Source organism: Dromiciops gliroides, chromosome 6, assembly GCF_019393635.1.
Source record: "Dromiciops gliroides isolate mDroGli1 chromosome 6, mDroGli1.pri, whole genome shotgun sequence".
NCBI classification, from domain to species: domain Eukaryota; kingdom Metazoa; phylum Chordata; class Mammalia; order Microbiotheria; family Microbiotheriidae; genus Dromiciops; species Dromiciops gliroides.
Window position 1 is genome coordinate 62,074,933 of NC_057866.1, and position 24,985 is coordinate 62,099,917.

Below are 24,985 nucleotides of genomic sequence, written 5' to 3' on the forward strand. Positions count from 1 at the left end.
CAGAACGGTTCTAGTTCCTCAGATTTTGTCAATACTTAAATATTGACCCACATAACTGGAAGGTGTGGTTCAGAATAAGCACAGCTATTCTAGAATTTGGCACCATGGATTATTTACACAGTAGGACATCCATATAGAAATTGAAATGGAAATTTCATAAAGAAAGGAAATCCTTCCCAAACCTTAACAGCGTATGTGTGTTTTAAAAGCCTTTCTAAGGCATTTGAAAATAATGATTAATATTAGTGGTCAACTTCAAACTAAGCATGAGGAATTTCTGCTCATTCTCATCCTTAATTCTGTTACCATATGTCCCCATATCTCATATGATTCTTGAGGAGGAGAGATTGAGATGTGGACTAGTTGATAATATAATTAGAAGGATTCTGAATTGATTAGATTGTTGAATTCAAAATGTAGTTATTTATGGTTCAATTTCAGTGTTCCTGGAGGTGTCCAGTGGAGTGCCTCATTTTGTCCTTGTGTTATTTTATATATATTTATACACACATATACAAAAGTATATGTGTGTATGAATGTGTATATATATGTGATACATAAATAACATACATATATTTATCACTGAAGGAATGGATAGCATACTCATTAATTTTTTAAAAATTGGGTGGGGTACTGAGGGTTAAGTGACTTGCCCAGGGTCACACAGCTAGTAAGTGTCAAGTGTCTGAGGCACGAATTGAACTCAGGTTCTCTTGAATCCAGGGCCCATGATTTATCCACTATGCCACCTAGCTGTCCCAATACTCATTAAATTTTTAGGTGATACTAAGCTGCTCATGGAAACCAACACAGTAGATGATAGTCAAAATGCTCCCCCTTTCCCCTGAAATATTGCCAAGTCTGAGCTTTGGGCTACAGTGGAAAGTCAGTAGAGATTAATACAAAGTCTTAGAGTTTGACACAAAAATAATTACAGGTAGAAGGTAAAGGAGGCATGTTTAAACAGTAACTGGTTTAAAAAATATTTAGGCCTTTTAATGGACTACAAGCTCACCGTGAATCAGGAGCGTGATGTGGCTCACCCATAAGCTAATGTGTTTTGGGGCTTCCTTGAAAGCAATTACTTCCAGAAACACAGAGGTGAAATTCTCTCTATATTCTGCACTTGTCAATCTTATCCAAAAGATTTTGCTTTGTTCTGAGTAGGAAAGTTTAAGAAGGACATTGTTAAACTGGAGGAAGGAAACAGGATTGTGAAGAGCCATGAGTACGTCATACAAGGATTGGTTGTAGAAACTAGGATTGCATAGTTCAGGAAAAAGATGACTCAGGAAGAACATTATCAGTGTGTTTGACTATTTTAAGGGTTGTTACATGAAAGAAGGACTTGACTTGTTCTGTTTGGCAGAAGAAGGCAGAAGCAGGAACAGTGGATGAAAGCTGCAATGGGGCAAATTGGGCTTGATGTGGGGAAAAACATTCTAACAACCAAAGCAGTCTAAAAGTAAAAGAGATGATGAGGTCCCTATTCTTGGAAACCTTTAAGCAGAACTGGATGACACTTGTCAAGTATGATATAGAAGGAATTTGTTCTGGTTATCAGTTGGAATAGATCACTACTGAGCTCCCTTCCAAATCACAAATGCATTTATTTTGTATCTTTTTTCTTGGGGTTTTCCTTTATTCACTCAGAATTGTATCAGGACTTCCTGTGGCTTTTTCTTTTATTCTTCATTTTTGTCTTTGATTACCATCAAAAAAATACATCACATTAATATATCATGATTTATTAAAATATTTATTAAGAGCCCATGATGGGCAGGCACCTTGGGCTAGTCACTAGAGATGAATGATATCTTTTTTTAAGAATATATTTAGAATGCTATGTTAAGTGGTCATATGAGGTGGCTGGAAAGAATTCTAAGTTTTAGAAATAGAAAAAGAAATAAAATGAAAAATTTTCAATTTTAAAAGATGATTTTTTGGATACCTTAGAAATAGAAGGGACTTGAAGAAGTCAACTGATCTGCCCCATCTGTGTTCAGTCAGGTAAAATTTTACTTCTGTTTTATAGATGACATATAAATGACTTAACTGAGATCACACAGCTAAGCAAAGAAACCAACTTCTTTCTCCAACTCTGGTGCAAAACTCATTCCTCTACAACATACCACAAGACCACCATGCTGTTGGCAGGCCTTTGGAGAAATCAGTTTCTGCTGCTAAAATCAGAATTTAGACTTGAGTATAATGACAACTAAAGCAGAAAGGGAAAATTATACCATTAAATAGTTTTAAGTCGGTTCCCTAAAAAGGAAATTTACAAGGCATTTTTTTTCCTGGCATTGATTTCAGGGAGAAACTTATGACAAAGGGGGAGACATGAGTGACATAAGTGAGAATGTCTTCAACAATGAGTTTGAAAAACACTGAAATTTCCTGCAAATTATTGAAGATCCAGTTTAAAATGTATGAATTCAGTCTTTGGATGGCTTGTTCAATTCTATTTGAAATGTCTTCTTAATTTCACCAGTATATTGTTTATTTTCTACCAAAATTATTGAATCCAGGGGGGAAAAATGATAAGGTTACTTTTCTGCCCAGACTTGCTGCTGTCAAGGTTGGTTTCAGGACATCTATGGTGAAGTGAACATGAAGTCATATTGAAATTTTCTTTCATAGAACAGAATACGTGTTATTCTTTAAACCTCAGCACTTTGTAGATATGTTAAAGCAGTACAAAATGCTTATTTTAAACTTTCTACTCAAAATTGTGCTGGCCCAGATATGTATATAGGCAGAATGAAGTTCAGTTAAATTACAATTTAGCACTCTTCCTAAACTAGACTTCCTGTGGCTGCAGCTTTGACAGAATCCTTGCCATCATGGTAGTCAAACTTCCTAAAATTATTATGTCAGTGACTGGACACTTAGAAAACATGAAGTTCACAGGGCTGTCAGTTTAGTTCCAGACACTGGAAAGATGAATGTGTACATTAGTAGCAGAAATACATATATATTAAAGCCGATCTTGTCAGATCTCATCAGTTTTTTATCAGAAAGCTGAATCAAAAGGAATAAAGTTTTGTTAGATTTATCAGGTATCTCAGAATATGACTGTCTATGGTTAACTGAAATCTGTTGGGGGAGTTGATGCTTGCCACTACCAAAATTATTGCCTGGGAAGAGAGATAATTAGTCTTTGGGAAGCCTGTTCCTAAATTCTCTCCTGGTCAGAAAACAATGACTCCATATGCCTTTTGTGACAGCTACCATATTTTGGACTGACAGTTAACACATTTGTACTCATAATTAACATCCTTTTTAGCTGAACAGGACTAACTTAAATCCATTAAAACAGTGGTTTCCTCACACTAGTTTTGGCAGAACTAGTTCATTCCTGAGTGTTCCTGCCAGGCTGTCTTTTGGTTACAGTTGTTTCCCAATTTTCTGTAGTTTTAGCACATTTGGGGAACTGATAGCCTATGGCTGTAACAAATGGACTTAGATGAGGATAAGAGACTACTTGAAAGGCCAGGTCTTTTGCAGAAAATTTGGAGGAATATTGTACCAAGGGACAGGCTGATTTGTGATGTCAGCCACTGATTGAGTCAATTGATCAAATCACAAAATGAATAAAAATAACAAGTGACTACCAAGTCACTTAAATTATGAGCCTCAAGCTTCTTTTCAATAAAATGGAATTAATAATACCTACCATTAGTAGTTGCTTTCATTAAGAATAACAGCACCTATATCATAGGGGTATTGTTTGGCTCAAATGAGCTAATACTATATAAATGTCAATTATTGTTATTTGGAATCATATAAATAATAATTAGCAGAGTCAGGATTTGAATCCAGGTCTTCATATTCCAAAATCAGCCCTCTTTACACTGCACCACAGTGACCAGTCTATTGGGTAGCTAAGGTCAAATAACTATGCCAATCATGGGCATTGAAAGATGATAAATTGAGAGAACAGGATTTTTGAGGGGACATCAATACATGAAGTCCCAAGCATAAGGTAAAACTTTAGGATGAATAGAAAGACTGTGAACCGGATACTAAAATCTTTGAGCAAAACAACATGGATAGGGACCTGGAAGATGGTAGGTCCTAGGCTTCAGTTATATTTTCCTCAATTCCTTACTTGCTGACAGCTCAGTTTCCACTAGTGTTTATGCAATCATTATTTTCCATTTTAGGGAGAGCTTCATAGCTTTTGTTTTGGTATCACTTTCAATTCCAAACATATTCCTCCCTTCTCACTTCCAGAGAGGCATAATAATAAAAACAAGCATGACTATAACATAATAGAATGGGAAGAAATGATTGCACATGTAACCGCAAATCTATTTTGTACAATTTTATATAATGTAGATATAGATGTGGGTGTAGGTGTAGATGGAGAAATAGATGTAAATGTTGATGTGTGTGTGTGTGTGTGTGTGTGTGTGTGTGTGTGTGTGTGTATATATATATATATATATATATAGAGAGAGAGAGAGAGAGAGAGAAAGAGAGCAACTTTTTTCCCTTCCCAACCATAGAGATGGCTATCATTAAAACAAATATGTATGCATAAATATGTATGCATATAGCTATAGCTATACACACATAATTACATATACACAAAAGACATATACATGTATGTGTAGACATATATACATTTACATATATTTGTATAAAATCATTTTATACATACTTCTATTTACATTTCTGTATCTGGATGCAGATAGCATCTTCCTTCATATGTCCTTTGTAGTTAATTTGGGTATTTATAATTGTCAAAATGACATAGTCACTCAAAGTTGTTCTTAAACAATATTGCTGTTACAGTATACAGTGTTCTCTACTCATTTCATTCTTCATTTTTTCATGCATCTAGCCATATTTTTCTAAGATCAAGCTCATCTTTTTTATTCTTTAGAATTTTATTTTCCAAAATATATGTAAAAAGAAATGTTGACATCAATTTTTTAAAACTTTGTGTTCCAACTTCTCTTCCTCTGTCCCTTTCCACCCCCCCCCCAACTCAAGCAATTCAATATAAGTTATATATGAGTAGTCATGGAAAACATTCCCACATTAGCTAGGTTGTGAGAGAAAACAGTTAAAAAACAAAATTTCAGATTAAGGAATTGTCAAAGAAAAAAATCTTTAAAAATAAGTCTCCATCTGTTTATAGTTACCATCAGTTCTTTCTCTGTAGATGGGTTGCAATTTCCATAAGTCCTTCACCCTTATATTGGATCATTGCCTTGCTGAAAATAAACACATGCTTCCCAGAAGATCATCTTACACTATTACTGTTATTTTATATACAGTACATTTCTCTCTGCTTCAATTAATATAGGTCTTTCCAGGTTTTTCTGACAGTATCCTGTTCATCATAACCTGTATATAGTACCTTAAACTTGTCTTTCTTCATATTAGCCCAGCAAAGTAGGTACCATACGTTTTGCCATTATAATCAATCATTATAAATATTTCCCTCCATCCTATTCCATTCCCATGATATTTACTCTATTTTCTATCTTCCTTTAATCTATTCCCCCTCAAAAGTGTTTTACTTCTGACTGCCTCCTCCCCCACTCTGCCCTCCCTTCTTTCACCCTTCCCTCCTTATCCTCTTCCCCTCCTACTTTCCTGTAGGGTTAAATAGATTACTCCTCCCAATTGGGTATGAATGTTATTCCCTCCTTGATCCCACTCTGATGAGATTAACGTCTTTGAGCTAATTCTGTGTTTTAAATTTTTCTTCCTCCCTCCCTCCCCAACCCTCCCTATGAAATCAAGCAATTCAATGTGTCATACTTGTGCAGGTATGCAGAACATCTTCACCTTCCTCAAAAGTGTTTTGCTTTTCACTGATCTCTTCCCTAATTTGCCCTTCCCTCCTTCTGCTCTCCCCATGCCCTTATCTCTCTTCCCATGTAGGAATGTAAACAGTTTAATCTTTTAATATCCCTCATGAATTCTTTTTCCTGTTTACCTTTTTATGCTTCTCCAGCATCTTGTATTTGAAGGTCAAATTTTCTATTCAGTTCAAGTCTTTTCATCATGATTGCCTGAAAGTCCTCTTTTTTGTTGAAGTCTCATTTTTCCTCTGAAAGATTACACTCAGTTTTGCTGCATACGTGGTTCTTGGCTGTAGTCCCAGTTCCTTTGCCCTCTAGAATATCATATTCCATCCCCTTCAGTCCTTTAAAGTAGGTGCTGTTAGATCTTGTTTTATCTTTATTGGGGCTCCACAGTATTTGAATTCCTTTTTTCTAGCTGCTTGCAATATTTTCTCCTTGACCTGTGAGCTCTGGAATTTGGCTATATTATTGCTGGAGATTTTCCTTTTGGGACCCTTTCAGGAAGTGATCAGTGGATTCTTTCCACTTCTATTTTGCCTTCTGCTTCTAGAATATCAGGGCAATTTTCCCTGACAATCTTTTGGAAGATGCTGTCTAAACTCTTATTTTGGTCCTGGTTTTCAGGTAATCCAGTGATTTTTAAATTATCTCTTCTGGATCTATTTTCCAGGTCAAAGTCCTTTTTGAGCACTTTCATGGCCTGACAACAATTCATACTTTTCTTGGAAGCTTTGGATGTAGGGGCCCTAAGGTTGTTATCTTCTTCTGAGGGTGCACTTCGATTTTCCTTGTTGCTAAAGAAAGTTTCTATTGTTCTCAACTTTCATTGCTTGCTCATATTGCCATTTTTTACTTGACTTTTATCTCCCCCTTATGGTGGGGCCCTACTTCCAAGCTACACTTTGTCAAACTTTAGATGGTCACAGGTGTTTTGGTTTGAGGGAAGGCAGGTTTTTCTCTCTCCTGGCCTGTTCTCTGGACCAAAATGTAACCTCAAGCCAATTTTCTAGTTACCCAGCCAGCATAGAGCTCTGGTGGTTTTTAATTTCGACAAGCCTTCTCCCCTCCTCCACCTGGGCCTCCCACTGCTCAGGATTTCTTCCTGGTTTCCTACTGGGGTGGGATATCCATATACCTCCTCAGGTCCCACAGACATCCCTGTATTTTCCACCCCCCTGGCCAGCTATTCAGACCTCTCACTTGAGGGTAAGGTCAGTTCCAGAAGATGCAGGTGCTACAGCTGATTCAGGGGCTGGTGGTAAGTACCCCTAATGTAGAGTGTTTGTGGTCTGTGTTGGCACAGTGGTGGGGTTGAATTCTGCCTGCATCCCAGTATGGCCCCCTTTAATCTGGAAGTTAATCTCAGCTGTCTTTTGGGGGTTTTTGCCACTCCAGGGCTTATTTTATTGCTGTTTGGGGGTAATTGTCAAGGTCATCATTTCTTATAACATAGTAATATTCCATCACAATCTTATACCACAACTTGTCCAGACATTCCCCAATTGATGAGCATTTATAGAATTTTGAGTTTCTTTACCACCACAAAGAGAGCTGCTATATGTTTTTTTAGAATATAGATGTTCTTTTTCCTTTTCCCCTAATTATCTTTGGAAATCCACCTAGTAATGATATTGCTGAGTCAAAAGATAAAAGGTGTCTCTTATAATAAATTAAAAAAGGAAAGACACAGAGAAAGTACTTGAGTAAAAATAACCAACACGTCAACTGATGATTCCCCTGGCCTTACAAGGAAGGATTCTTCCTCCTCACAATATTATTCAGGTTTTTGTCGTTGTTGTTGTTGATGTTGATTCATTTGTTTCTCCATTACTTTTTTCCATTAGTGGAGTCACTGTGTATATAGTATGTATAAATTATTAAAGGTAGCCACTTGCGATATTTTTCTAGGCCCTCCTTAGTATATTCAATTATTGGAGATAATTGACCCCAGGTCACCTTTCACTTACAATCCAGGTGTTTCTGCTTAGGAATGTCCTTTTTAGCTATATATTTGATCCATTTGAAGTGAGCCAAAGAGGAAAAACAACCTAGGTGAAACTTATTGGATTCAGTTTTGATTTTCAACATGAATTTCCCACAAGTTATGAGAATTTCTGTTTTTTCACTGGTTCTGAAGATAATAGAACCATGCACCAGCCCTGGAGAGGCAAAGGTAAGAAGATTGTTAAAGATCTTTTGAAGACTGTAAAAATGTCCATTTTACCTACAATTGCAGAGAAAGGAAATACAGGCTATACACTGTGGGAGAGGCATGTTTTTAAGGTGAGAGATTCCAAAAGCACTTTTCTGAACATGCTTGTTGTACTTTTGATCATTTATGGGTAGGGTAAATAAAATTCATACTTAAAGTTCATACCAGCCTGTGTGTAGCAATAGCTACTAAAATAACTAGTTCATGGCTAAATACTTTACATATCTTTTCCCCTTAATTATAATTGATTCAAATCATATGATATGTAAATGCCAAACCAATATTGAATATCCGAAAAGGCCTAAACCCTTTGACTCAGACATCCCTCAGCTAGGAATGTACAACAAGAATGTCAAAGATAGGGAACAGTAAGGGAGGGGGAAGAGAAGGAAGTTCAGATATGTATCAAAATAATCATAGAACATGTTTTTGTGGTAGAAATAACTATAAATACAGTGGTTGTCCATCATTTCAGGGAAGACTGAACATATTGTGATATATATATATATATATGCACATATATACACGTACATATATGTGTATACATAATGAATTGTTATTAGACAATAACAAATAAGATTAATTCTGAGAAACAAAGAAAGATTTTTATGAATTTATGCAAATTAAATAAGGAGGCCCAGAAAACTAATAAATACAATGACAACTATAATATAAATGAAAACATGCTAAAGGAAAGATGAACTGTCAATAATTATAAGAACAGATTTTGTTCCCCTCGAAAAGAAATAAAACTCCTTCATTTTAATAGGGAAGTTGGAGTCTATGAGAACAGAATATTATTAGATTGATTTAATCAACTATTTTTGTTTATATATTCTTCTGGGGAAAGGCTTCAGGGAAGATTTTGCCTGGAAATTACTGAAATTATGTCTGGAAATGTAAAACTTGGTTTAATGGATTAAGGACAGAATTCAGTGTAAGAAAAAACTGGGTACTAGGCCTTGTTTCTTGAAAATACTGTATGATGGTAGACCATTCCGAATCTCAGTGCCCCCGGAATCTAAGACTATGGGTTTCAGAAGAGTAATATTACCTGTATTTAATGGGTTTCACTTCTGAAAATCACCATAGAGTCACAGATACCTAAACAGGCTACTGAAGAGCCTATTTCAATAATGATGATGATATCTCTTTGCAAAGAGAATTTATTCAGTCCTTGGTCTGAGGAGTCATAAGCACTTAAGGAAGATTATGTTTATCAACTCTCACAGCCATTTTTTTTTTTTAGTGAGGCAATTGGGGTTAAGTGACTTGCCCAGGGTCACACAGCTAGTAAGTGTTAAGTGTCTGAGGCCGGATTTGAACTCAGGTACTCCTGCCTCCAGGGCTGGTACTCTATCCACTGCGCCACCTAGCTGCCCCCATTTTTTAATAAAAGGGGAAAACAGTAATAAACCAAGAACTTCATTCATGGCCAGTTTCTTAAACATTGATTAACAGGAATGTTGATCATTTATTTTCTTTTTCGTTTTCGCTTTTTTTTCTGGGGCAATGGGAGTTAAGTGATTTGCCCAGGGTCACACAGCTAGTAAGTATCCAGTGTCTGTGGCCAGATTTGAACTCAGGTCCTTCTGAATCCAGAACTCATGCTTAAACTACTATACCACCTAGCTGCCCAGATTAATATGTTTCTTTTTCTTTTTTTAAAGAAATGGAGACTGGCAAAACTAGTCCACCCTTTGTCCAGGCAGAAGGATTCTTCTGCATTATAAAAACTTGGAAACATGCTTCAGTAACATGGATACTTCCCATCTACACTCTCTCAGTTTGTACTAAGGTGCAGGTCAGGGTTGCACTTTAGCTGGAAAAGACTGCAACAAGTTCAGATTGCTGGAATTTTGTCATATAATTCCCAATTTTTCTGGAAAACAAGGATTATAAGAAAGTTCTGAATCTAAGGCTGTCAGAAACCAGTCCAAAAGCAAAATAATTCATTCAGCCTTGGAGTTATCTTATCCATACCATTTATATCCCTCCCTAAAACATTAAATATTCAGGTCTTTCCCTTTTTTCTTGAGAATCCCAATGTGAATGTGTCTAAACAAAAATAAGAAAACATTTTTTTTCCCAAATAAGCAAAACTATTTTAGTACAAGCTCCCAATTTGTTACTTATCACACTGTTGCCAGAAGACTGTTTATGATGGGCTTTTCCAGACTTTGGGACTTTCTTCTTATTCCCAGAATCCCAATTCAGGCCATTGGTCTCTTTAGAATATTTGCCAACCTTTCTGTGATCTCTCATATGCTGATGTTCTGGGTCTGACTGATGTTTTTATAAACTTCTTGTTAATATCAGAGCATCTGTGTCCTGATCTCAGTCAGCAGGTAATAGAAACTATTGCTCAGCATCCCCCCTTTTACTACTAGCTTCCACTGGGGAAGCTAGGTGGCATAGTGGATAAAGCCATGGCCTGACTTTAGGAGGACCTGACTCAAGTCTCACCTCAGACACTTACTAGCTGTGTGACCCTGGGCAAGTCACTTAAACCCAATTTCCTTAAAAAGATCTGGGGCCATCTCTAGTCATATATCTTAACACTGGACCCAGATAGCACTGGAAAAGACAGTGAAGTTGGTGATGTTGCACAACCCTGTCTCACTTTAATCCAATTCACTGCAAGTCATGACATCACCCTGATGCCATGGTCCTCTTCAATAACTAACGACAAATACCTGCCTTCAGTTATGTCCAAAGATTTTCCTGAAGGAAAAGTAGGTCACTTCTCTAGTTCAGTGTGGGACAGGGAGAGAACACAGCTTGTTCAGGAAGAAGTTATTAATCTTCCAATGATGCCTCTGAAAGTATATCCAGATAATCCTGTGGCATGGTATAGACGTGTGGAATAAGTGCACAGCTCTACTAAAATTATTGTTGTTTTTTATTGGAAGGGGCCTGCTTCTGAGAATTATTTTAGTACCTTTCTTCATTGAAAAATTGTAAAAAAAAAATGTTAATTTTTTAGTTTAAATGAAATTCACTCAAAATTTTGTTTTAAGATATCCAGAGCATTTTAATTTGTCAAATAAGCATACAAAATGTAATATTAGCTATTCATCAAAGTGAATTAATCCAAACTGACCCACTGCTGTGTCAAACTCTCAAGTGGAGCATGTTATGACAAGACTCTGTTGTGCTAAACTTTTCAGTCTTTGTCCTGCTTGGAGAGGTCAATTTTGTGGATATATTTATGAATTTCACATATTTATAAAATATGGAAGAGACCTCAAAAATGAATTTACCTGAGCTGTGTGAAGAGAAAGCCTTTCTAGCACATATCAACATGTCCCCCTGCCCCATTCCCCAACCCAAGCAATCCCTTGCTTCTTGAAGAAACTCTTTCACTTTTGGACAAAACTAATTACTTGGAAATCTTTCCTTATATGAAATCAACATTTGTTTCTCCATAGCAACCATCAATCACTACTAGTTATGCCTTCTGGAACCAATGTGAACAAGTCTTATTCCTATTCCATGTAACAGACTGTCATGAATAGTACTGGCAAATCTTATGTCTTCTCTTCTCTGGGCTAAAATCCCCAGTTCCTTTAATAGTTTCTCCTAAAGTATGGCTTCAAATCCCATTAAAATACGTATTTGCCCTCCCTTTGGACATTTTCTAGTTTGTCAGTATCATTCTCAGAAAAAGCCCCCTCCCCACTCAGAACAGAAAAAACATCCTCCAGATATTGTCTGATCAAACCAGAGCACCATGGATTTGCATGTACACCCTATTTCTACTAAAACTGGTCACTTTAATTTTTCTGAATGTAATTCAATGATGCAGCCTATCTTATGTATATTTTGGATATTGAAAGATGGATTGAAAAATATAGGAATTTATATTCTCTCCTATAAAGAAGGGAGCCCATGTCTCATTTGGTTATGTCATTTTATTTCATTGTGCTTCTGGTAAGAAAACTTTCCCATCTAGTTAAAATAAAAGAGTAGAAGCTATTATCCCTCTGCTAAGACTTTGTGGATGACAAGAATATATGCCCATTATAAATCAAAAGAGGTGTCTTTTGAAAAGTGTGATGTAGCTTTGGAAGTGGGAATCAAGGAATTGTCATTCTTTCTTGACTCAGATTTATGGCTTCAGGTAAGTCAGTGAAGTGACCTTGGTCTCAGTTACTCTCCTATGTAAAATTAAAGGATAAGACTAGAGGAGGGGTGCTTAACATTACTTGTGCTATGGCTCCCTTTTGCAGTATGGTGTCTGTGGGTAGCTTCTCAAAAGAATGTTTTAAATGCATAGAAAAACAAGGGAAACTAATCATATTTAAGTAAGATGTAATTCTTTGTTGCTGTTTTTTTAATCCAACTTCACAGTCCCCTTGAAAGCAAATGACAAACTTCCCCTTGGGAGTGAATCTATGGACCCTGAATTAAAATCTTTTGACCAAGATGATTTTAATGTTTCTTTTCATCTCTAAAATTCTAAGAATCTATAATATTGTCTTGGCTAAGCTACAAACATAGTCATCATGCTAGGGTGATGTGGTGTTGTAGAATATAATACAGTGTTGTAGAATATAGTACAAGTCCTTTAAATGGTCCAGATTCAGATATTTAAGGGATTTGGTAAAAGATCCTTTAATTATTCTCCCCCCGCCCACCCCGCCCTTCAGACTATGTTCCCAGAGCCATTATGTACACATATGTGAATGCTGCTCCAGGACCATCCTTGGGTATTCTATAATTCCCCATGGTAAAAATATTCATTAGACATTTAGTAACAATGCTGAGTTATAATAATTTAATATTATTACCTGTATCTCTGATCACTTCTCAGACTTCAATCTTTTGGAAGTCTGGTTCTGCCCCCTCCCCCCTTAAAGTATTTGGAGAACAGCTTATTGTGTGGTATTGGTCACCATAGGCTGAGTTACACCTATTGATCTCTCTTTTTTTTTTTTTTTTTTTGGTGGGGCAATGAGGGTTAAGTGACTTGCCCAGGAACACAGCTAGTGTCAATTGTCTGAGGCTGACTTTAAACACAGGTCCTCCTGAATACAAGGCTGGTGCTTTATCCACTGCGCCACCTAGCTGCCCACACACCTATTGACCTCAATGCAACCTTCTGACTAGGTATAATAAAATAAATTCATAAAAATTCAGTGTCATATTTGACCATTGTTTTCTAAGTACCATACTAATCTTATCTATGAGATTTTCAAGTTTCTTCATTATAAAAGCATATCCCTTATTGTATAATTGAGATCTAGTACTGGTTCAGAATGTACAGGTACAAAAAAAAGGGTAAGAGTATCTGAAGAGAACATGACTGTCATGTGGTCTCTAGAGAGAAATAAGTACCTTTGAAAGGGGCTTTTATTGGGTCTTCTGGTGATCATTTTACAGTTGTCACTATTTCTTCAGTAGCTGAAAATCTGAACTAAGACTTCTTTAGCTATAAATTCCAGAAACAGCAGGATTAATTCTTACTCTTTGATTCAAGATTCATTGAACTGAAAAGAAGCCTAATTTTCATTTCAATGCTCCAGAGGACAAGGTACTTGTACAGAAGGGTGTTTGGCCCAATGACCTTCTGTTGGGAAAGTAATTTTAAAGAGGGATACTGCCAGGAAGTATTATGACTGGGGAATTGGTATTTCTGCTCCTCAATTTTATACTGAAATATCAGTTAATAAATTGGTGTGTTGTCACTGAAGGTATAAAGAATATGGAAAATGATCTAAATTAACAGTGCCTCCATCCTTGTAAAACACAATTTTTGATAGCTATTCAAGACACAATACCTGTAACTAATAAAGGTAAAATTTCTGCATCTAGGATGAGTGACTTTCCCTCTTCCTTATTCTTCAAAGGAGACTCGTGTATGTGTGTGTGTGTGTGTGTGTGTGTGTGAGAGAGAGAGAGAGAGAGAATATGAATGAATTATGTAATTGTGTGTGTGTGAGAGAGAGAGAGAATATGAATTAATTATGTAATTGTGTGTGTGTGTGTGTGTATGTGTGTATGTGTGTGTGTGTACTCTCTCTGGAGATTTTAAAAAATTCAAAAAATGTGGATATTATTTGAAAGTATGATATGATGAGAGAGAGATTTTTTTAATAGTCTGAACCTTTCTTTTTGTTTTGTTTGTTTTATTTTGATACTGGGTCTCCCTAGCTCCCTCCATGCTGGTAATTCAGATGCCACTGACAGACCTACTATCTATGCTCACCAGAATCTTTACTTGCTATGTTCTGACTTGGTTTGCCCCTAGGAAGCCTGGTGTTTCTACCACTTCCAGAAACTCACCAAATTGACACCAGTCTTAGTGTGGATACTTGATTGACTTTAGTCCCATTGTAGTTCATAATTCACATTCTCAAGCAAATCATAAGTCTCAGTCTTCCCTGTAGCAGCAATTCATGGCATGTGTTAGTATATGAGGCTAAACTGCTGATTTTAAAATACCTTAAGTTTTATTTGCTACCATCTTAGAAGTAAACCTGATTTTTTAAGTCAACTGGGGTAAGTACAGATGGGCACTTTGCAGTAACAATTGAAGAATGCAATTGAAGCAACCTGTTACATCCCATTTCTCTTCTCCACCTCCTGACCCATATTCCAAGGGAAAAAAAAAAACTCTCTGCTCAGGGAATTTGAGAGAAAAGTATTGCAAAAGTAAATTTTCCTTAATGAAACACATTCAGAAGCACCCCGTGATCATCAATGCAGTGTCTACTTAGCTGTATTAAATGAATATATGGAACCATTAAAAAGTAAAACTAAGCCATAGTTTTAGGTTTGCTGCTATTTCATCATTCTTCATTTCATTCTCACACTACGGGCCTCCCCAGGTGTCAAGCTTTGAAAATAGATCTCAACCTCATTATGTTACAATGCCTAACAGCCAAAAGGTTTACAGTTCTTAACACTCACATGGAACATGTTTAACATTGGTTAAATCCAATGCAAAATGGGGTCTCTGATTCTATTCTTTTCAATGACGAAGAAAGGATAACTTTACCTCTAGAAGATAACATCAAACATACATGGCAAATATACCCACTCTGAGACTGATAGTTTGTTTTTCTGTAGGATCTTGAATTGATGGATTATATCTCCCTCTATTGTGTTTTGAGGTGTAGAGGTCATGGGTAGTGGGTTAGGAATTCAGTAACAGTATAATTGCTGGAAGGAAGGAGAGTCATAGTAGCCTCCTCACCAAAGAGCTGACCAAGCACAATGAACAAATATGAAATGTAACGTTTGGGCTACAGGTAGAAAGAGGGCCATTCTCAGCTTCTCAAAAAAAACAAAACAAAACAAAACCCCTGATTCTCTTAATTCCTATCACCTATATTCTCTGTCTCCCAAAGCCTTTTTATTCTCAGCACTTCCTCACTTGAAATTAAGAAGCATGGTAATGTTATTTCTTTTGCAAAGTGTTATTAAAGGCGCACTTTAAAAAAAATTGAAACCAACCTCAGAAATTAGGGAAATAGCTTAACTTGTCTATTCATAGTTACAAGGGTTTCTTTCCATTTCCTTTTCAATTTCCCTTTGCCTTCCCTTGCCTTCCCCTGTCTTTCCGTGGCTTCCCCTGTCTTCCCTTGCCTTCTCTTGCCTTCCCTTCCCTTTTTCCTTCCTTCTCTTTTTGCTTACTAGATATAGTGTGTCTCCCACCTCAGGAATAAGGTGTGGCCGAGGAGGACCCTGGTACAGTGATATATCAAGGTCTGCAAGATGACATGCAGGATATGGATGGATGCTGTGTATCCTATATTATATGTGTACCCCATTATTCAAAAATCCCCTCAAAGTAATCTTTCCCATCCTTCCCTTTTGTTTTGTAAATGTACAAAAGATCAGATCTTCTCTTACTCCAGTGGGGCAGTCACAATGGTGATCTCTTCCCTTGCCATTATTCCTCTCTCCTAATAAATCTCTCTATTTTACAAGATTTGTGATGAACCTCCAATTCTTTGGGTGACCTAGCTCCCTGATCCAGGTCCCAAGTCCCCCCCAAACTTCCTCCCCTTTACTCTTCCCCTTTTCCTCCCCTCCTCTCCTCTTCTCTCTTTCCTCTGCTTACTTTCTTTTCTTTTCCTTTTTTTGACTGTTTTTCAGTTGGTAAAATGAGTGAGAGGGAAAGGAAATAAATGGTTCCTAATTAAAAAAAAATAATAAAGATTTTAAAACATAAAGCTATTCCAGAAAATCTAGGACTCATTGATATATTGACCATGGCTCTAACTACCATTCTAAAATTATTCAGCAATTCCTACAGTTCTTTTTTTTTCCAATTCCAAATTCTAGTCCATCCCTCTCTTCAAATTCCTATTCCCAAATTTCAAGAAGGTATCATATTTCCTTTGTATGAAGGAAAAGGGAAGAAACCTGTAATAATTATGTCTATAACACAGGTAAATTACAATGGTGCAAATTTGACAAGTTAACATTTTCTTGCAATTACAAAAATTAAATGTCCCATGGAAATCCACTTGTGAGCTCCATTTTTCAATGTGGTCATATTTTCAAAAACCGTTACTTTGATAACTTGATTTTTTTTATTTCTAAATGCAAATTGGGGGCCCATTTGGAGATTATTATGGATAAATGAGTAGAATGTGGGGTGGATGATGCTGAAAGAACTTACACAATATGAATATGAAATAGTAGGAATGATAAATGGATTTGGAGATTTATATTTAATTGCCCATTGATTGGTTAAAAACAAAATCAGCATTCTGATGGTCTTTTCTTAGTTTATTCATCTTGACCTTACTGCAATTTTTGATATTGTTTATCACTCCCTCCTAGACACTCATATTTCTTGATTTCTATGATACTTCTCTATCCTGCTTCTCTTCCTACTTATCGGACCACTACTCAGCAGTCATATTTTTCAAAAACCATCTCTTGTATTGTCAACACCTATTGGTTTAAGTATTCTCTGTGGTGATCACTCAAATCAATTTAACTAGCCTTAATATTTCCCCTCAACTTCAATTACACATCTTTAACATGATTTTGATTCTTGGCATGTCTGTTGAATTTCCACCCCCACCCTAGGTTTTCTGGGACATGGAGGAAAGTTTCTACCTCTTCTATAATGCTGGTATGAGCCTTTATTCCCTATGCCCCCATTTTATGGAACCACAGAGTAGGACCTCAATTCCATTTAATAATTTACAATAGAATTAGTTTTCATAAAAATAACTTTTACTTCAAAATTATATCATGATATAATTAAGAGCACAATAAGCAGAACCAAAAGAACATTTTATACAATATTGATTTAAGAACAACTTTGAGTGAATAAGTCACTTTGACTATTATGAATACCCAAATTAACTAACAAGGACATGTTGGAGAAAGACACTATATGACTCTAGATGAAGGATTCATAAATAGAAGTATGTCTAGAATGCTTTTCTATATAGATTTTATGTACATATTTGTGCCTAATGGTAGCCATCTGTAGGGTCAGAGGGGATGGGAAGAGGGATGGGGGGAAAAAAAGGAAAACCAAAGAATGTTACATGACAACTTAATTATGTATTTAAAGGGGGAGCAGCTAGGTGGCACAGTAGATAAAGCACCAGCCCTGGATTCAGGAGTGCCTGAGTTCAAATCTGGCCTCAGACACTTGACACTTACTAGCTGTGTGACCTTAGGCAAGTCACTTAACCCCCATTGCCATGCCAAAAAATGTATTTAAAAGAATAATAATTGTACATAATGCATTTGCAGTAAAAAATCATGTGGACTTAACTATTCTCAGCAATATAATGACCCAAGACAATCCCAAAGAATGATAAAGCATACTATCTACCTCCAAACAAAGAACTGATATTTATTGAACACAGACTGAAGCATGCTATTTTTCACTTTCCTTTTTCTTTTGTTTTCCTATACAAAATGACTAGTATGTTAATGTTTTACATAGTTGCACATGTATAATCTATAACTGATTGCTTACTTCCTCAGGGAGGAGACAAAGGACGGAATGAAGAATAGAATTTGGAACTAAAAACTTTAAACATGATTTTTATCTTTATAAACAAACACTGTCAAGGTCAGCAGATATATTTTATATTAAATAACATGACAACTAAAAAAAAAAGGAAAATGTGGTGGGGGTATATACATATGAGGAAGGTATATAACAAGAGAACATATTTGACAGGGAATATGTATAAAGTATTAGGTATGCTCTGAAGCTGCTATCTCAATTCCCATTTGATATAAATTGGGTTCCTAGAATGTAACTATTATTTTTCCTTAGGACTCAAGATAATTATCCCTGATGGATTGGGTGTGGGAGTGTCTTTCTAATGCTATGACTAAGGAGTTGGTAAACTGCTATCAACCAGAAATTTTAAATATATTCTAGGTTCATGGGCTATACAAAAACAGGCAACAGGCTAGGACCATGGTTTACTTCTTCCTGATATAGCTCATAAGCTCTCGCTAGAATACAGCACACAATGAAAGTTAGTTAATATTAGTCAGTCAGACTTAATTAGCTTTTATAAAGGGGTATTTAATGAGAGATAGTAAAAACAATTTGGTACAAAAATATCTCCCTAAAAGTCTGTGGCAGATTCTACCTTGACTACATAAAGTATCCAAGTGAAAATTGGCTCACTCTTAGGGTATACATGTGACAAAAATCTTAACTTGCACTTCCAGGATGTCCTTTTGCTGGAGTCTTCAAGATGTTCTCCTTAGCTATGGTGTAGTCTTTCTGCAAGGCTCTTGGTAGAGCCTTAAGTCTTTATATAGACTCTCCTCTGGTCTTGATTAAGACACAGCCAATAGGTATTTTGGAATGCTGCCTGGATGACAAGGAAAAAAGTCAAAATACTCCACTTTGAAGTTCATAAGCCTTCTTTAGCTAAGGGGGTATAAGGTGAGGAGAAGACTGAGCCTAAATCCCCCCCCCAAATTAATTCCTTCTCAGGAATTTAGCTGGAAATATTTCTCCTCTTTGCTTCCAGACTGACAAACTCCTTCAATTCCACCAAGGTCATTGGTTTTATGCAGGTCCCAGAGGAAGAGTTTAAGTTCCCAGCCAATCTGAAGTAACTTTATTTTTCAAATAGGGAGGTATTTAGGCCATGCTCACATTTAATGCATGTATAAGATATGTTCTCACATGATATATGTAGCAGAATTAAATGAGGGTGAGGGCAATTTGTAATTTCAACATGATCTCTAGGCTCTGGGGATGCAAAGGCCTATAGGAACTGCCTCCAGATCTGTAGAACCCATTGATATCATTGATGTAAATGGGAAAATTAATAGCTCCTCTGCTTTGTTTGTTACAATATCTTCTTCTCAGTGTCGCAGCTGAGTCATTTTGTGTGGGCTGTTTCTAATCATCATCATCCTCCTCCTCATCCTCTTCATCATCTTCATCTTCATCTACTCTTCCTTTACTCTGTTTCCATCTGTTGGCTGAGCTGCTGCAACTTTACTTCCCTGTAGGAGTAGATTAGTAATGGCTCTTTAGTGTATGGCCTTCAGGCTGTCTTTAGGTAACTAAAGAAAGATTTGAGAAAACATCTATTCATTGAACTACCTGCCTCCTGCTGCTGTCTGGGTACTATTGTCTAAACCTTGATCTTAGTTATGGTCCAAATTCATATGAGATATTCCTGATTTATGAAATTTGTCCCCTATAGATCTTCTCTGTGCGTCCATTTTTGCAAAACTTCAAAGAAGTTGAGAGAAGCTGGGGTGAAGAGAATCTTTTTTTAGCCCCCAAATATTCATATCAATGCAAACCAACTCAGAAGCAAAAGTGAAAAAAAATCAGGTAAAATTGTGGAGAAATCAAATACTTTTGCTATTTTCTTGCAAAATCTGAAATCATTGTACTCCTTACTCAGAGCTCCTGTGTGAAGAACATTTCAAATCTGCAAATCATAATTTCAAATGATTCACACATATAAGTGCTATAGTAAACCAGCTTTTCTCTTTCAACTTACCCAAATTGATTTCTTAACTTTTGCCAACATAATAGTGCTGTTACAGTATTACTGTACTAAAATGGATATGTGATATCTTTGATATGGGTTTTACTTCAGTAACACAGAAGTAATACACCCCTAAGTATGCCTGCCTATCCCGTGTGACTCTCACAATGTCCTCTCATAAACTTTCCTCAAGGGATCTACCCAATATGCTGAAGGCCCTCCTCATGTATTCCTTATATTTTGCAGATGACATTGGAGCATATAAGTTGTTTTAGCCTGTCTTTCAAGTGAGTTTTACTAGGATGTGGCCACTGTGCACACTACACACACAGGTGAAAGTTGAATAACAAGTGGTCACTTGAGTTGGATGTGAGGAAGGATTTTGATTTATTTCTTCCCAGCTGCAAGCTCAGCAATATGTACCTGGTGCCTTTTGGCTACCTCTAGGCACCAATAGTTAAGTAAAGTTAAGTTAATATTTATGAATAGTCTAAAAATTTACTGATTTTGTACTCTTTGAAATCATTTTCATCACTTTCCCACAATAATTTCAGAAGTATGAATGCTCAAAACTGAGATCCAGTTCGTATTTTCTTTGCTTCATAGTTTGACATGTGCAAAAATTTTATCACAAAGTGACTAGATTACTTGGTTTAGATACAATGGATCAAAATATTATTAGCAGTACTTATCTTCAATTCCCTTTTAACCTTGAAAAAAAATATGTCCTTAATATAGATCCCACTATTTTCCGTGGGCAAATACATACTTTGAAATCCATCTCTTGTTAATTTGCATTTCAACTATAATCTTTGTTTGGAAGAATTCATTTTCCTCATCTCCATATAGATCAGACCACCACAAGTATCTTTCCTGTGGTATTGTACACCTCAACCATACATGTGAGTGAATGGAAAATTGCAAATACCAATAAAGTCCATGTGGGTGAAAAATTGGCTGTTCTGTACTGTAGATAACTAGTAAAAAGAGAAAACAAATCATGATCATAAGGCATATAATCCATAGCAACTTATTTTGAGCTTTAGCCTAAGCTATTTTTCTTCTGTTTGACATATGCCCCTGGTTCAATGGTCATATTAACTTCTAAATACCACAAGGCACTTTATTCAACAAACTTACTGTTCTACAAACAAAATACCCTTAGGAAGAAAGCTCTTAGAAGCACCAAAGGGGATATTATTTACTTTCCAATTCTGTCCTCCTATTCAAAGTTAGAATGCTCAAAGCCATGATATGCTCATCTCAATTTCTAAGATATCTCTAGAGAGTTAGATTAGCAAAAGGTGAACACTGACTGTTCTCCTGGTATAGTATCTCATAGGCATGAGTTCACCAAGAGGAATAAAATAACTTGTTCATAAGGGGGAAAGAAATCAAACTAAATTTACCACAAGTAATGTGAAATCCAAATAGGCAAGTTAATATGCCCAGGAACCATAAGTCCTGGAGATAAAAATGAACTGTATTAGTTAGATTCCATGAAAAGATTTTGAATTAACCCCCCCTTAAAAAAGCTCTTCCAAGAGCTTCATGCTAACTATTTCCTTTTCTTTTATAGGTATACTTGGAAGGCATAATGCTCATATTTCATCATTTCTAGATATTATTAAATCTATTGTTCTGGCTTCTCATGTGAAATATATCACCCTGATATTTTGTAACTTCATTTTTTTGAAGAAAGAAAGCATGTTTATATAGTCCTTTTGAGCATGTATAAAATACTCTATTCAGAGCATCAATCAGCCATAGACCTCAGAATTCTATTACGCTTCCCTAGTTCATTACACTGTATAGGAGTTATTGCAACAAAAAATATGTAGTAGAACTGAAACATGTCAAATATATTAAGATAATGGATGCACACATTTTTCATAATATCATATGTGACTTTTTGTTTAATTATTCAGTTCCTCTTTTTCTTCCTTATGAAAAGTGCCACTCATGTATACTGCTAATTGAATGTGGTATGTTATGCTGTGTTAAATTACACAAATCCACACTCAAATTCCTGGGCCTTCAGTTTAGGGGAGAACCATGAACTACAAAGAGGGTTCTGATCAATATAGTTTTTATGTTTCAATCAATTTGTTTCAAAATAATTATTTTCCTTTGTAATCCTATTATTTTTAGCTTATGAATTTTAAAACATGATGTAGAGAAGTGGTCCACAGGCTTAACTACACAGTCAAATGTCCATGATATTAAAAAGGTATGAACTCCTGTCCCCTAATCAAAGATTTTATTCCCCTAAGAATCAAAAAGGAATATAAATAAGTGATAGAAACAATAATTATGGAATTTGTGTGTAATAAAGGTTGTCATAAGGTTATAACTCTTTAATGGTTAGGCTATACATGTACCATGTGTCAGACTGCTTACTGATCATCTTTGTCTTCACCAGGAAGGAAGCAAAGATGGAAGTGGTCCCTTTTCCAGAAGGCTGGTACATTTTGGAGTGTTATCCATGATGTTAAGAGGAGGTAGCACTGTTGAAATCCTCTAATTCTTAAGGAAGTAAAGTATTTTATGTGGCAGAAGTGGAAAGAAAGAATTCCAGACATGGGGGAAGACTAATTCAAAGAAACAGATACTGGGAATTAAATGTTATATGTAAGGAACAAAAACTTCAGTTTTTTCTGAATCAAGGAGTAAAGGAATAAAGCAATGAAATGCCTGGAAAGGTAGCTTCAGCCAAGATATTAAAGGCTTTAAAATCAAGAGTTTTCATTTTATCTTAAAGGCAATAGGAACCCAATGAAATATATCAAGCATGAGAACAATATGATTTGCCTTAGGCATGAGGACATTTTCTTTGTCAGCTTTGTGTAATATGGATTGAAGAGTTGAGCTACATATTAGGGAAATAAATTATCAGGCCATTGCATCAGGCCTGAAAAAATGATAATGGGAGTCAAAACTAAGGAGGCAGGCATTTGAGTACAATCATACCTCATTTTATTACACTTTGTTGCATTGTTTTATAAATAGAAGGTTTTTAATTATCAGCTACAAAATTGTATTGAGAATTCCCTTCTAAAGAAAGCCTTAAAAAGGCAGTTGTTAGACTTAGGGATTTGGAAGAGGAAAGGATCTTGGAAATCATTTAGTCAAACCCCCACATTTTATGGATAAGAAAACAAGGTCCACAGCAGCTAAATAACATGAAAATAGTCTCAAGGAGTCAATAAATAGTAGAATCTAGATTTTAATTTGGGTCCACTGAATCAAAATCCAGAATTCTTTCCATTGTCCCAAGTTGCCACATTGGGTATGAAATTCCTTTAAGTTCTCACAAATTTTTCTTACATATTCTTTATTTTTTATTACTGAGAATCTACCTCCTGTCTAGCCCTTTCCCTCCCCCAGTGAGAAAGAAAGAAAAGAAAGCCCATATTAAAACATTTAAGTATAGTCAAGCAAAACAAATTGCATCTTTTTCTATATTTGGGGGAAAAAGACTCTCTTGACTCTGAGTCTATCACTTATCTCTCTAGAATTGCTTAGCATGTTTCATCATGAATATTCTGGCATTATGGTGGGTTAATGCATTTATCAGAATTCCTAAATCTTTAAAAGTTTATAAAATGTTCTCTTGGTTTTGCTTACTTTGCTCTGTATCAGTTCTTCTAAGCCTTCCTAAGTTTTGATGAAACTGTCCTCTTTATCTGTTGCAACATGATAGTATTCTATCAAATTAATATGTCCTAAACTGTTCAACCATTCCCCATTTGATGAGAATTCCCTCAACTTCCAATTACTTGCCAATGCAAAAAAGAGTGTGTGTATATGCACACATATATGCATAAAGGTCCTTTTCTTCCTTTTTTTTTTTTTTTTGATCTCCTTAGCAAGAATAATGTTATCACCGGGGTAAAGGGTATGCATAGTTTGGTAACTTTCAGGGCATTGTTCCAGAATTGCTTCCCAGAATGAATGAAACAGATCACAGTTCCACTAAAAGTGTAATAACAGCTGTTTTGCAAAAGCCCCCCCCCCAACATTTGGCATTTTCACTTTTTTATCAACTTCATCAATCTGATGAATATAAGGTTGAAACTCAGAATCTTCTCAGTTTGTATTTCTCTAAATATTAGTCATTCACATTTTTCCCCCATATACCTACTTTTAGTTTGAAATTCTTTATCTTAGAACTGCCCGTTCATTTCCTTTGACCCTCAATTGGAAAACTGTTCATATTTGGATGACTTTGAATCAATTCTTTAACTCTTAGAAATAACTTTCTCTGGACTTAACACTTACTAGCTGTGTGACCCTGGGCAAGTCACTTAACCCCAATTGCCTCACCAAAAAAAAAAATAATAATAATAAAATAAATAACTCTCTCAGAGAAATGTTGAAAGAATTTTTCCCAATTGCCTTTCTTTTCTTCTAATTTTTATATTCATGTGCTTTCACCGTTATAGTCACTAATTATTTATCTCTACTCTATTCTCATAAAGATCTTTTTTCCTTTTTTCTGACTACTCTTTATAAAGAAAGAAATGATAGAGAGGAATTTGCTCAGTGCTCTAGATTTGCTAAAATTTGTTTCTATTCCTTTTCTCTTTTCCTCACTTAGAGACCAATCACAGCTTATTCTTTCTTACATTTTCTTTTAAACTCCTCTGTCAATCTATCTTCCTTATTTAGAATTTATTGTTTTAGGACAAATCCCTCCCTTAATCTATCTTAGTTTTTATTGGTTTATTTCCTTTCCCTCTTGTTTCCTTTCAGTGAAATTTATTTTGGTACCTTACAAGTGTGAGGTTCAAGTAATATCAGCTTCACCTCATTTCTCCTTGTTTGTATAGTATTCTACTTTTATACTCATATATATATATATATATATATATATATATATGAATTAATTCCTCCCAGCCTTTCCCTCTCTTTTCCCTACTTCCTCTCCCTTTCATTATCATCACAACATATCAAAATCATTCAAAAACTCTGACTTTTAT